The sequence below is a fragment of the Piliocolobus tephrosceles genome, chromosome 6 (assembly GCF_002776525.5).
Source record: "Piliocolobus tephrosceles isolate RC106 chromosome 6, ASM277652v3, whole genome shotgun sequence".
Lineage (NCBI taxonomy): Eukaryota > Metazoa > Chordata > Mammalia > Primates > Cercopithecidae > Piliocolobus > Piliocolobus tephrosceles.
This window is the reverse complement of record NC_045439.1, coordinates 94,344,365-94,357,026: the sequence shown is the minus strand read 5'-3', so window position 1 is coordinate 94,357,026 and position 12,662 is coordinate 94,344,365. Positions and strand designations below refer to the sequence as shown.

The 12,662-nt window shown below is 41.9% G+C and overlaps 1 protein-coding gene across 4 annotated transcripts in view; it reads right to left on the bottom strand.

Moving 5' to 3' along the window:
• FSD2 (fibronectin type III and SPRY domain containing 2) overlaps positions 1 to 12,662 on the bottom strand; it is a 54,853-nt gene that overhangs the window by 31,947 nt on the left and 10,244 nt on the right. The window lies entirely within an intron of this gene.

Sequence of the window (12,662 nt, the reverse complement as noted above, 5' to 3'; positions counted from 1 at the left end):
GACGTGCCGGGGGGGGGGGTTTTAGCGGACAGCCAAAAAAAAACTACCTCACGCACTCCAGGATAGGTAAAAAAGCAAGACCAAAAAAAAAAAAAAAAAAAAAAAAAAAGGGACAGAACAAATAAGTAGAGGCTGTTTTGCCTTTTCAGTTAGAAAATATTTAAAAATATCAAAAGTGATAACCCCGGCTGGATAAGGGGACAGTGAAGTGAGCACTCTCATATGCTGCCGGCTGGAATGTAAACTGGCCCCATTTTTCTGAAGAGCAAGCTTGGCAACCTGGGTCAGGAACCTTAAAAATGTTCACACTCTCAGCTGGGTATGGTGATTCATGCCTGTAACCCTAGCACTTTGGGAGGGTGAGGCAGGAGGATTGCTTGAGGCCAGGTGTTTGAGACCAGCCTAGGCAACACAGTGAAACCCCATGTCTACAAAAAATTTAAGAATTTGCCAGGTGTGGTGGTGCATGTCTGTAGTTCCAGCTACTTGGGAGGCTGAAGCAGTGAGCCATGATTGCACCAATGTACTCCAGCCTGGGCAACACAGCAAGACTCTGTCTAAAAAAAAAAAAGTGTTCATACATACAACTCTCTAGCCTGTCCACACTCTCTCTAACCTAGTAATCCTATTCTGGAACCTTGAGGAAAAATCCCAAATACAAAGAAAAAAATTATTTTATGTAAAAATGCCCACTACAGAATTTTTTTAAGTAGCAAAAACTTTTTTTGGGGGAAAGGTTTAATGATTAAGAGAAGGCCTAAGTAAGCTCGGGTATGTATACTACATAGACTACAAAACAGCCTTCAAAATGTTTATGAAGAGCAAATGGTAACTTGGAAAAAGACATACAATATGATGTTAAGCAAAATAAACAGAACGCCCATTATATGTAGAATATGATGTCCACTATTTTAATGAAGTACATAAAGTCTAGAAGGATATAATAATAACAATAGTAGTAGTAAATACAATATTAGTAATAGCTACTACTTCTTGAATACTTATTGTATGCCTTTTCTGTGTTAGGCAGTTTATATATACATTATTCTCACATCGACCCTATGTGGCAGGTACTACTATCATCCCCACTTTGTAGATGAGTCAACTGTGTCTCAGGGAGGGTATCTTGTGCAAGGCCACACAGTTAGTATATTGTTGAACTGGGATTTGAGCCTTAATCGGTGTGGCAGTTATGCGAATGTGTGTCACAGATATCCAACTACAGGGAGTGTAATTGACTGGAGGTTTCAGTTGCCCCCTGAAGTTCATTGCTGCATAGCATGCTTGCCACAAACATCTGCCATCCAGTGACAAGCACAGCCAGGGATTCTAAGGCAGATCCATTTCTGGTTGATACAAAACTCCTCTGAGCCCTTCTCTAGTTCCAGTTACTCAGGAGGCTGAGGTGGGAGGATCACTTGAGCCCAGGAGTTCAAGACCAGCCTGGGCAACATAGCAAGACCCTGTCTCTTAAAATACAAACAGAAGACTGGTCGCCTGTAATCCTAGCACTTTCGGAGGTGGACGGATCATGAGGTCAGGACTTTGAGACCAGCCTGACCAACATGGTGAAACCCGGTCTCTACTAAAAACACAAAAAATTAGCCAGTCGTGGTGGCAGGTGCCTGTAATCCCAGCTACTTGGGAGGCTGAGGCAGAAGAATTGCTTGAACCAGGGAGGCGGAGGTTGCAGTGAGCTGTGACTGCACCACTGCACTCCAGCCTGGATAACAGAGCAAGACTCCATCTCAAACAACAACAACAACAACAACACACTTCTCTGATGGCCAGAGGAGTTGGCTGGAGGATTCCCTGACAGCCTCACCAAGACTTTCTTAGACTGCATAGTAGTCTAGGATACTTGCCTGAATCTTCCCTGAACCTTCCCTCTTGCTCTTCTTCAGCCAGGGTCAGACTTGCATCATGGTCTGGCAGTTCTCCCAGCCTTTCCTAGCTGCCTCCCCATTTTATCGCTCACATAGGTGTTTCCTCTAATAAAATTCTTTTCCATATTGTTCCTGCTTCTTGGAGAACCAGATTAACACAGTCTGTTAGACTCCGAAGTCCATGCTTTCTTCCTGGCACAGAGCTGCCATTTGTGTGTGTGTGTGTGTGTGTGTGTTTGAGACAGAGTCTCACTCTGTTGCCCAGGCTGGAGTGCAGTTGCGCGATCTCTGCTCATTTTGCCTCCCAAGTTCATGCCATTCTCCTGCCTCAGCTTCCTGAGTAGCTGGGACTACAGGCACCCACCACCATGCCCAGCTAATTTTTTTTTTTTTTTTGTATTTTTAGTAGAGACAGGGTTTCACCATGTTAGCCAGGATAGTCTCGATCTCCTGACCTCATGATCCGCCTGCCTCGGACTCCCAAAGTGCTGGGATTACAGGCGTGAGCCACCACGCCCGGCCCGTTGTGTTGTATTAATTCTTGTTTGTAACAGTTTTATTGAGGTATAATTCATATACCATACAATTCACCTAGTAAAAGTGTATAATGTAGTGGTTTTTAGTATACTCACACATATATGTGGTGATCACCACAGTCAATTTCACAGCATGTATTTTTAAATTAAAAAAATTTTTTTGAGACATGGTCTCCCTCTGTCACCCAGGCTGGAGTGCAGTGGCACCATCTTGGCTCACTGCAACCTCTGCCTCCTGGGCTCAGGGGATCCTCCCACCTCAGCCTCCCAAGTAGCTGGGACCATAGGCACGTGCTGCCACGCCTGGCTAACTTTTGAATTTTTTTTTTTTTTTTAGAGACGGGGTCATGCCATGTTGCCCAGGATGGTCTTGAACTCCTGAGTTCAAGGGATCCTCCCACCTCAGCCTCCCAAAATGCTGGGATTACAGGAGTGAGCCACTGCGCCCGGCAGTAATTTTAGAGCATTTTTATCACCTCAAAAAGAAGCACTGAACCCTTTAGCTATCACCACCAACATTCCCCCATCTCTCCTATCCCTAAGCAACAACTGATCTATCTGTCTCTATTGATTTTCCTGTTTGGACATTTCCTATAAATGGAATAATATAGTATATGATCTTTTGTAACTGCTTCTCTCACTGAGCATACTGTTTTCAAGGTTCACCCATGCTGTAGCATGTATCAGTATTTCATTCCCTTTTTAGCACTGGAAAAATATTCCGTTGTATGGATATACCATATTTTGTTTGTCCATGCATCAGTTGATTCAGGTGGTTTCCCATTTCATTTGGGTTGTTTCTACCTTTTGGCTATTTTAAATAACGCTGCTAAAGACATTTGTGTACAAGTTTTTGTGTGAATATGTTTTCATCTCTTGTAGGTATATATCTAGGAGTGAGTAAACACCTCAGAGTGCAATCACTGGGTCAAATGGTAACTTATGTTTAACTTTCTGAAAAACCACCAAACTATTTTCCAAATTGTCTACACCATTTTACATTCCTGCCAGCAGTGTAGGAAAGCTCTGATTTCTCCACATTCTTGTCAGCACTTGTTATTATCTGACTGTTGGATTACAGTCATCCTAGTGGTTATGAAATGGTATCTCATTGTGGTTTTGATTTGCATGTCCCCGATGAATAATGATGTCAGTTATCTTTCATGTATTTATTGGCCATTTGTATACCTGCTTTGAAGAAATACCTCTCTGAATCTTTTGCCCATTTTTAAATTGGGTTATTTGCCTTTTTGTTATTGAGCTCTAAGAGTTCTTTATGTATCCTGGATTCTAGTCCACTGTCAGGTATGTACATTACAAATCTTTTTCTTCTATTTGGTGAGGTATCCTTTTATTTTCTTGATGATGTCCCTTGAAGCACAAACGTTTTTAATTTTGATGAAGTCTAGTTTATCTATTCTTTGTTGTTGTTGCTGCTTGTGCTTTTGATGTCATGTCTAATAATCCATGGCCAAATTTGGGATAAATCCCACTTGGTCATAATGCTTAATAGTTTTCTTTTTTGTTATTGTTTTTTAGGAGGGATTACAGGCATTAGCCACCGTGTCTGGCCTAAGTTTTTGTTATATGTGACTAGATTCAGTTTGCTAATATTTTGCTGAGGGATTTTGAATTCATATTCCTAACAAATACTGGCATGTAGTTTTGGTTTTTTTTCTTGTGATATCTTTCTCTGGTTTTGGTATCAGGGTAATATGTTTCATAGAATGAGTTGGGAAGTGTTCCTGTTCTTCTATTTTTTGGAACAGTATGTAAAGAATTGTAATTAATACTTCTTTCAACATTTGGCAGAATTCATCAGTGAAGCCACCTGGTCCTAGGCTTTTCTTCATGGGTGATGTATTATTATTACTATTATTATTAATTTTTTTTTGAGACAGGGTCTCACTCTGTCACCCAGGCTGCAGTGCAGTGGCACAATCTCGGCTAACTGCAACCTCCACCTCCCAGGTCCACGTGATTTTCCTGCCTCAGCATCCCAGGTAGCTGGGATTACAGGCACCTGCCACCACACCTGGCTAATTTTTGTATTTTTAGTAGAGACGGGGTTTCACCATGTTGGCCAGGCTGGTTTTTTTTTTTTTTTTTTCTTCACATCAGGAAATAACTTTGTCCAAAAGGAATTCAAATGGAAGATATATTTAGCATCAATTCATGTAACTTATACATGTATTGTCAAGTATGACATCTATAAAAGCACAAAACAGTTTCTCACATGTTCCACCGAACTTCTGGCTTACTTTATGTGTCACTTCCATGACTACCAACCACACATAGAGAGACTAGGAGATACTTAGTGAAGACGGCTTTCTAGGAAGTTTACAAAATAAGAAAGGAAAGGTATGTCAAAGTATAGCACAAGTAGCAATGGGGCCCTGAATTCACTTTGGAAAAAGCTAGTTTTTTAATTATTAATTTAATCTCTTTACTTAGGCCTATTTAGATTGCCTATTTCTTCCTTAGTCTGTTTTGGGACTTTGTGTCTTTCTAGGAAATGTCTATTTCATTTAAATTATCTAATTTATTCTAATACAGTTGTTCATGGTATTTCTTTTCAATCTTTTTTATTTCTGTATGTTTGGTAGTAATGCCCCTTTTTCATTTCTGATTCTAGTAATTTGAGTTTTCTCTCATTTCTCTTGGTCAAACCTCTGACTAGAGGTTTGTCAATTTTGCTGATTACTTCAAATAATCTGCTTTGGTTTCTTTAATTTTCCCTATTGTTTTTCTATTATTTAATTAATTTCTACTCTAATACTTATTATTTCCTTCCTCTGCTTGTTTTGTTAGTTTGCTCTTCTTTTTCCAGCTTTTAAATGTATTGATTTGAGGTCTTTCTTCTTGTTAAATATAGGCATTTATGGCTATAAATTTTCCTCTAATCACTGCTTTTGCTGTACCCCACAAGTTTTCATGTTATCTTCATGTCTATTCATCTCAAAGTATTTTCTAACTTCCATTTTGATTTCTTCTTTGACCCATTGGTTATTGAGGAGTGTGTTGTTTAATTTCCATATATTTGTGAGTTTTCCAACTTTCTTTGTGTTATTAATTTCTATTTGCATTCCATTGCGACAAGAAAACATATTTTGTATTATTTCTATCCTTTTAAATGTATTGAGGTTTGTTTTATAGGCTAGTATATGGTCCATCTTAGAGAACGTTCCACAGGCATTCGGGAAGAATTTGTATTCTGCTTCTGCTATTGTTGAGTAGAGTGTTATATAGATGTCTGTTAGGTCCATTTGGTTTATAGTATTATTTAAGTCTTCTATTTCCTTGTTGATCTTCTGCTTAGTCATTCTATCCATTATTGAAAGCAGAGTATTGAAGTCTTCAACTATTATTGTTAGAGTTTCCATTTCTACCTTCATTTATGTCAATTTTTGTTTGACATATTTTGGTACTCTGTAGTTAGGTGCATATACATATATAATTGTCATATCTTTCTGATGGATTGGCTCTTTTCTAATGATAGCATATCCCTCTTTATCTCTAGTAACACTTTTTTTGTTTTAAATCCATTTTTTTCTGATGTCAGTACAGCCCCTCTAGCTTTCCTGTGGTTGCTGTTTACATGATTTATCTTTTTCTATCCTTTTAGTTTCAATCTATTTGTATTTTTGAATCTAACATGTGTATCTTGCAGACAACATAGAGTTGGCTATATTGTTATTAATTTTTTATTGATTCATTATGACAAGCTTCCTAAGAATTTCTAAATTACAACACTTTTTTGGAGGAGCTCAAGCTATGATTTTTTTTTCCGTATGACAAAATGGTATTTCCTATTAAATAATATAACACACCCCCAAAGAAAATCCTCCCCAGAACCTGATAATGAACATTCCAATTCTCAACTTCCTAGTAGGATAATAAATCAGAAGTTAGAAGAAGATTATCATCTACAAGTCTATCAGAACTAAATATAGGCATTTATGGCTATATTAGAGGAAGACAGTTCATTCTAAAGGAGTATTAGGCCAGGCGCAGTGACTCATGCCTGTAATCGCAGCACTTTAGGAGGCTGAGGTGGGCAGATCGTTTGAGCTCAGGAGTTTGAGACCAGCCTGGGCAATATGGTGAAACTCCGTCTCTACGAAAAATACAAAAAAATTAGCCAGGCATGGTGGCACATGCCTGTAATCCCAGCTACTCAGGAGGCTGAGGCAGGAGGGTCTCTTGAGCCCAAAAGACGGAGATTGCAGTTAGCTGAGATTGCACTCCTTCACTTCAGCCTGGGTAATGGTAACTCCATCTCAAAAAAAAAAAAAGTGTTAGATGATAGTAGAGTTATGATAGGAGAGTAATTATGAAGAGGACACTAAAGGATACTGTAAGACTGAGAGAAAAACTCTAACACGGGATAAACTTCACAGGGAGTTCAAATGTCATAGAAGAAGTTTTGATTTCTTTTTCTTTTTCCTTTCTTTTTTTTTTTTCTGAGACAGAGTTTTGCTCTTGTTGCCCAGGTGGGAGTGCAGTTGCGTGATCTCTGCTCACTGCAACCTCTGCTTTCAGTTTCAAGCGATTTTCCTGCCTCAGCCTCCCGAGTAGCTGGGATTACAGGCTCCCACAACCACGCCCAGCTAATTTTTGTATTTTTTAGTAGAGACAAGGTTTCACCATGTTGGCCAGGCTGGTCTCAAACTCCCGACTTCGTGATCCACCTGCCTCGGCCTCCCAAAGTGCTGGGTTACAGGCGTGAGCCACCAGGCCCAGGAGAAGTTGTGATTTCAACCCACATCATGGCAAACAGAATCGTCCTGGCCAGAGCTGGTCCCCAGTGGCTGTACAAGCAAGAAAAACATATGGAAACACAGGTGAACCAAGGTTGGCTGGCAGGTGAGCCAAAGAAGTTGGTAGCATTGCTGCGGGCATAAGACGTATTAAAGGACCAAGGGAAAGTGGTCACCAGGCCTCATGAGAGACCCTGAGCCACAATCATCCAGATGAACTGTTCTCAGGTTCTTGACCATCAGAAACCATTCAAGAGAATAAATATTTGTTGTTTTAAGCTGCCAAGTTTTGAAATAATTTGTTATGTCACAGTAGATGACTAATTCATTGTCCCAGACTAAAAATAAACTTTCCACCCAGCTTTCTCTGCTAGCTGTTATTCTCTCTTTCTCCCCTTTTCCCCCTTTTTTTTTTTTTTTGAGATGGAGTCTCGCTGTGTGGCCCAGGCTGGAGTGCAGTGGTGCGATCTCGGCTCACTGCAAGCTCTGCCTCCCAGGTTCACGCCATTCTCCTGCCTCAGCCTCCCGAGAAGCTGGGACTACAGGTGCCTGCCACCACACCCAGCTAATTTTCTTTTTTTGTATTTTTAGTAGAGACGGGGTTTCACCATGTTAGCCAGGATGGTCTTGATCTCCTGACCTCATGATCCACCCACCTCGGCCTCCCAAAGTGCTGGGATTACAGGCATGAGCCACTGCGCCCGGCCTTCTCCCCTTTTCCTATCCAGACTCCATCAAAGGGTGGCATTCCCACCATCACTCTTCAGGCTATGGAATCTGTATGTGAAGACTTTCCAAGGGGTACATGGGTATAGGTATAGATAGCTTCAGGAGGATCAGCTCCCAGATGCTCAACTTCATATTTAATCTTTCCCAGAGCTGCTCTGCCTGGGAAGGAGCCAGCATTTGAGACTTCATGTAGATTCTTTTTTCACAATAGTCCTTCTTCTCTTTATTACAAAAGTAAAACTATACCTCTCACTTGTCCTGAATATTTCATTGCACTGTAAGATTTCATTGCTTGGGAATTAAACAACAACAACAACAAAACCCAAAAACCTCCAGGGGATTAAATGGAAGGACAATTGAAGTATTGCTATCAATGGTGGAGGGTGAGTGACATTAATGAATGCATAAGAAAAAATTTGTTTTCAAGCTGAGTGGTTTCCAGTTCTTTGCTTTCAATAAAGTTGAAGGAAGATCTAATCAAATTGTCAGCTAATATATGATTAAAAATAATTTTTCATGATAGATCACTATGTACTTTTTGACACACATTTCAGAAAGAGTTAAAAAACGTGAGTGACACTGCTATAATAAAAAACTTGTATTTCCATCAATGTTTGATTATGTAGCTGAGCAAGGTTGCTCAGTACTTACATCAACAAAATGAAAAGCAGAAAGACAATTGACCCTAATTCCTGTTGCAGTCTAAAACATGTAATTTTCATCAATGGATACACAAATCAACTTTTTTTAAAAAAAAGCTTTTTAGCTCCATCTACTTCATTAAGAGATGCATTTCCATTTTATTTTTCATGTAATAATTATTGGCCAGGCACGGTGGCTCATGCCTGTAATCTCAGCACTTTGGGAGGCCAAGGCGGGCAGATCACAAGGTCAGGAGATCGAGACCATCCTGGCTAACACAGTGAAACCCAGTCTCTACTAAAAATACAAAGTTAGGAGGGTGTGGTGGTGGCGTCTGTAGTCCCAGCTACTCAGGAGGCTGAGGCAAGAGAATGGCGTGAACCCGGGAGGCGGAGCTTGCAGTGAGCCGAGATCGCGTCACTGCACTCCAGCCTGGGCGACAGAATAATAATAAATAAAAATAATAATTATTATTATTTACTGAAAATTTTAATATATTTATGTTATTTTGCTTACATGTGACTAAAAGCTGTATTGGTAACTTCATCCAAAAGAAGAAAAGAGTTTACTATTCAGAGATGTATGGTCCCAGGAGAATAAGAGGAAATCTTAAATCTCAAGTTATACATGTGTATTTTTATAGAGAAGTATCATAGATGACCAACAAAAGACTTTCCAAGAACAGAAAAATATTACAGGTCAGGTACATTGGCTGACACCTGTTATCCAAGCACTTTGGGAGGCAAAGGTGGGAGGACCTCTTGAGGTTAGGAGTTCGAGACCAGCCTGGACAACACAAAGAAACCTCACCTCTATTAAAAAAACAAAAACAAAAATAAAAAACTAGCCCAGCGTGGGGGTGTGTGCCTGCAGTCCTAGCTACTTGGGACACTAAGGTGGGAGGATCACTTTAGCTTGGAAGATTGAGGCTGCAGTGAACTATTATCTTGCCACTGCACTCCAGCCTGGGTGACAGAGCAAGACCCTGTTGGAAGAAAGAAAGGAAGAAAGGAAGAAAATTCATGTTTTAAGTGTACAATTCAATGATTTTTAGTAAATTCCCCAAATTGTGCAGCCATCATCACAATCCAGTTCCCAATGCCTACCCCCATTAAAAAATTGTGGTAAACTTAATGCCTTTTTAAAAAAAAATTTATTTTTTTATTTTTTATTTTTATTTTATTTTTTTTTGAGACGGAGTCTCGCTCTGTCGCCCAGGCTGGAGTGCAGTGGCCAGATCTCAGCTCACTGCAAGCTCCACCTCCCAGGTTTATGCCATTCTCCTGCCTCAGCCTCCTGAGTAGCTGGGACTACAGGCGCCTGCCACCTCGCCCGGCTAGTTTTTTGTATTTAGTAGAGACGGGGTTTCACCGTGTTAGCCAGGATGGTCTCCATCTCCTGACCTCGTGATCCACCCGTCTCGGCCTCCCAAAGTGCTGGGATTACAGGCTTAAGCCACCGTGCCCGGCCGCCTTTTTTTTTTTTTTTCAAACTAATATTATTAAGCTATTTTAACATGACATATATATAATGTTTTGAGAAAAATAAGATAAGCAAAATATTTTAAGATACGGTTTAGCACTGTTTTTTCCTTAGCCATCATTTTTATGATCCAGTTTTCCTTAACTTCCATTTATGTGATCAGAGTTAGCAGCCAGCTGTTTGTCTTCCCTATTTGTTCCACAGTTGTACACAGAAAACAGAAATCAACAAGTTCAGCAGCTTCCCCTGTCAGCTCTGTTTATCTTTCTGCAGTGATGGACTGTCAATTCTGCTGATAGACTGTCCTCTTAATAGCCACTTCCCAAACCATATTTTTAAAACGGCATTAAGTTTTCTTTCCACTATCTCCACTGTTTTTTTTGTTGTTGTTGTTGTTGTTTGTTTGTTTTTTGAAACAGGGTCTTGCTCTGTTGCCCAGGTTGGAGTGCAGTGGTGCCATCTCAGCTCACTGCTGCTTTGACCTCCTGGGCTGAAGCAATCCTCCCACCTCAGCCTCCCGAGCAGATGGGATCACAGGCACAGACCACCATGCCTGGCTAATTTTTATAATTTTTGTAGAGACAGGGTCTCACTATGTTGCCCAAGCTGGTCTCAAACTCTTGCTTAAGCAATCCTCCTGCCTTGGTCTCCCAAAATGTTGGGATTACAGGTGTGAGCCAATGTGCCTGGCCTATCTCCGCTTTTGATAGCCCTTTTAATGTAACATTTTCTGATGGCCTGTGAAATCCATGGACCCTGTCTGGTGCTCTCCTGTCTGCTCTATCCATTCAATCCTATTGACCTTTCTGTCTCCCCTGGCTCAGCTGGAATTTCCCCTAGGCCACTGACTGCTGAAATCTCTGCCAAGTTCCTCCCCTTGGCTGCTGTTTATATGGAGGCATCCCCTCAACCTCCATTCTAGGCCCTCTTCCCACTCTCCACTTGTTCTAGGTGATCTTGTCCAGTCTCACAGCTTCTACGTCCTCGTCTCTTCTGAGGGCACCAAATCCATGTCTCTGGCCCTAACCTGTGCCCCATGCAGAGGCAGAGGCTCAGAGGCACAGCTGCTGTCTTGAGCAGCCCCCTCCAGCAGCCCCCTCACACTCAGCCCCGCCGGAAGGAGCTCATTGCCTCTCTCTTTCCCCAACTCCCCATGTGGTGTGATGTCACCTCCATGGCAGCCCCTGCATGCTGCCTGTTAGAGGGGTGTCCTCCCTCCAGCCCTGTCAGAACTCCTCCCCTCAACAAGGTTTCTCAGACTTTCCTGCACACACATCACCTTGGGGATCTGGTTAAATGTAGAGTCAGAAAGTCTAGAGTGAGGTCTGGAAAACTGCATTTCTAAATCTCTAAGTGGTGCCTATTCTGCTGGTCTACCTTCTAAGGTAGGAGATGCCTGGATGCCCAGCTGGCCCCTGAGAGGTTGGGACAGTCTTCCAGAAAACCCACCTTCTTCAGCCTCTCTACACTCTGGCCATGAAAGTCTGCGATGTTCTGAACTGACTGCCTGCCCTTCCCCCTGCCCTCCCTGGACATTCCTGCTGTAAACCTCCAGTTTCATCCCTCTTCCTCAGCCTTTATTTGTGGAGGCCAAGTTACCCATGGCCTCAGGAAGAAGAACTCTGCTCTGTGTCCCAGGCTGGTCAGAGATGACACTTTGCCGTTATGGCCTGGACCTCCTCCTTTCTTCCTGGGGACAACCAGCCAGGCTCTGCTCACTGCCTCAGCTGGTGCCCTCCAAGTTTTGTCCTGTGAGCACAGGAAAAGGCTAGGAGTAGTGATGAGGAGAGCAGAGGTGCCAACACAGTTCTACATCTGGCCCATTTAGGAAGGATTTGAGACAGGCAGACTAGTTAGGTTCCTATGTTAGGATGATCTGGAGGAAAAGGATAAAAGCCCCTCAGTCGGCCCTGCGCAGTGGCTCACACCTGTAATCTCAGCACTTTAGGAGGCTGAGGTGGGTGGATCCCCTGAGGTCAGGAGTTCAAGACCAGCCTGGCTAGTATGATGAAACCCTATCTCTACCAGAAATACAAAAATTAGCTGGGCGTGGTGGTGGGAGCCTGTAATCCCAGCTACTCGGCAGGCTGAGGCATGAGAATCACTTGAACCTGGGAGGCGAAGGTTGCAGTGATCCAAGATCACGCCACTGCACTCCAGCTTGGGGGATAGAGTGAGACTCTGTCTCAAAAAAAAAAAAAAAGAAAAAAAAGAAAAGCCCCTCAGTCAAGCTCTTGCTTATCTAACTCGCAGCCAATCAGTAACAAAAGACCCAAGAAGCTATAACCGCTATAACCATAAGCTCCTATTTCGGGGATCTAGGGACTTCCCTGGAGCCCCAAATGTGCAGTTAGATTTAAGCTCCAACCTGTAGTTACCCCTTCTTCATTTTAATGCTAAAAATCACACCTGGGGTGGCGATTTAAAATGCTAATGTTACATATAATGTATGAAGAAGCATGTTGAGCCACTGTGCAAGCACTAGAAAAACCCTTCTACACATGCCCTGATGTAACCCTTCCCTATAGAAAGACTTTATAAAACTAACCCACACACTACTTTCCTCAAGGGGCAGCCCATTCTTTTCTTCTTCAGTGCCGGCTTCCTTGTGCACAAGCTAAAATAAA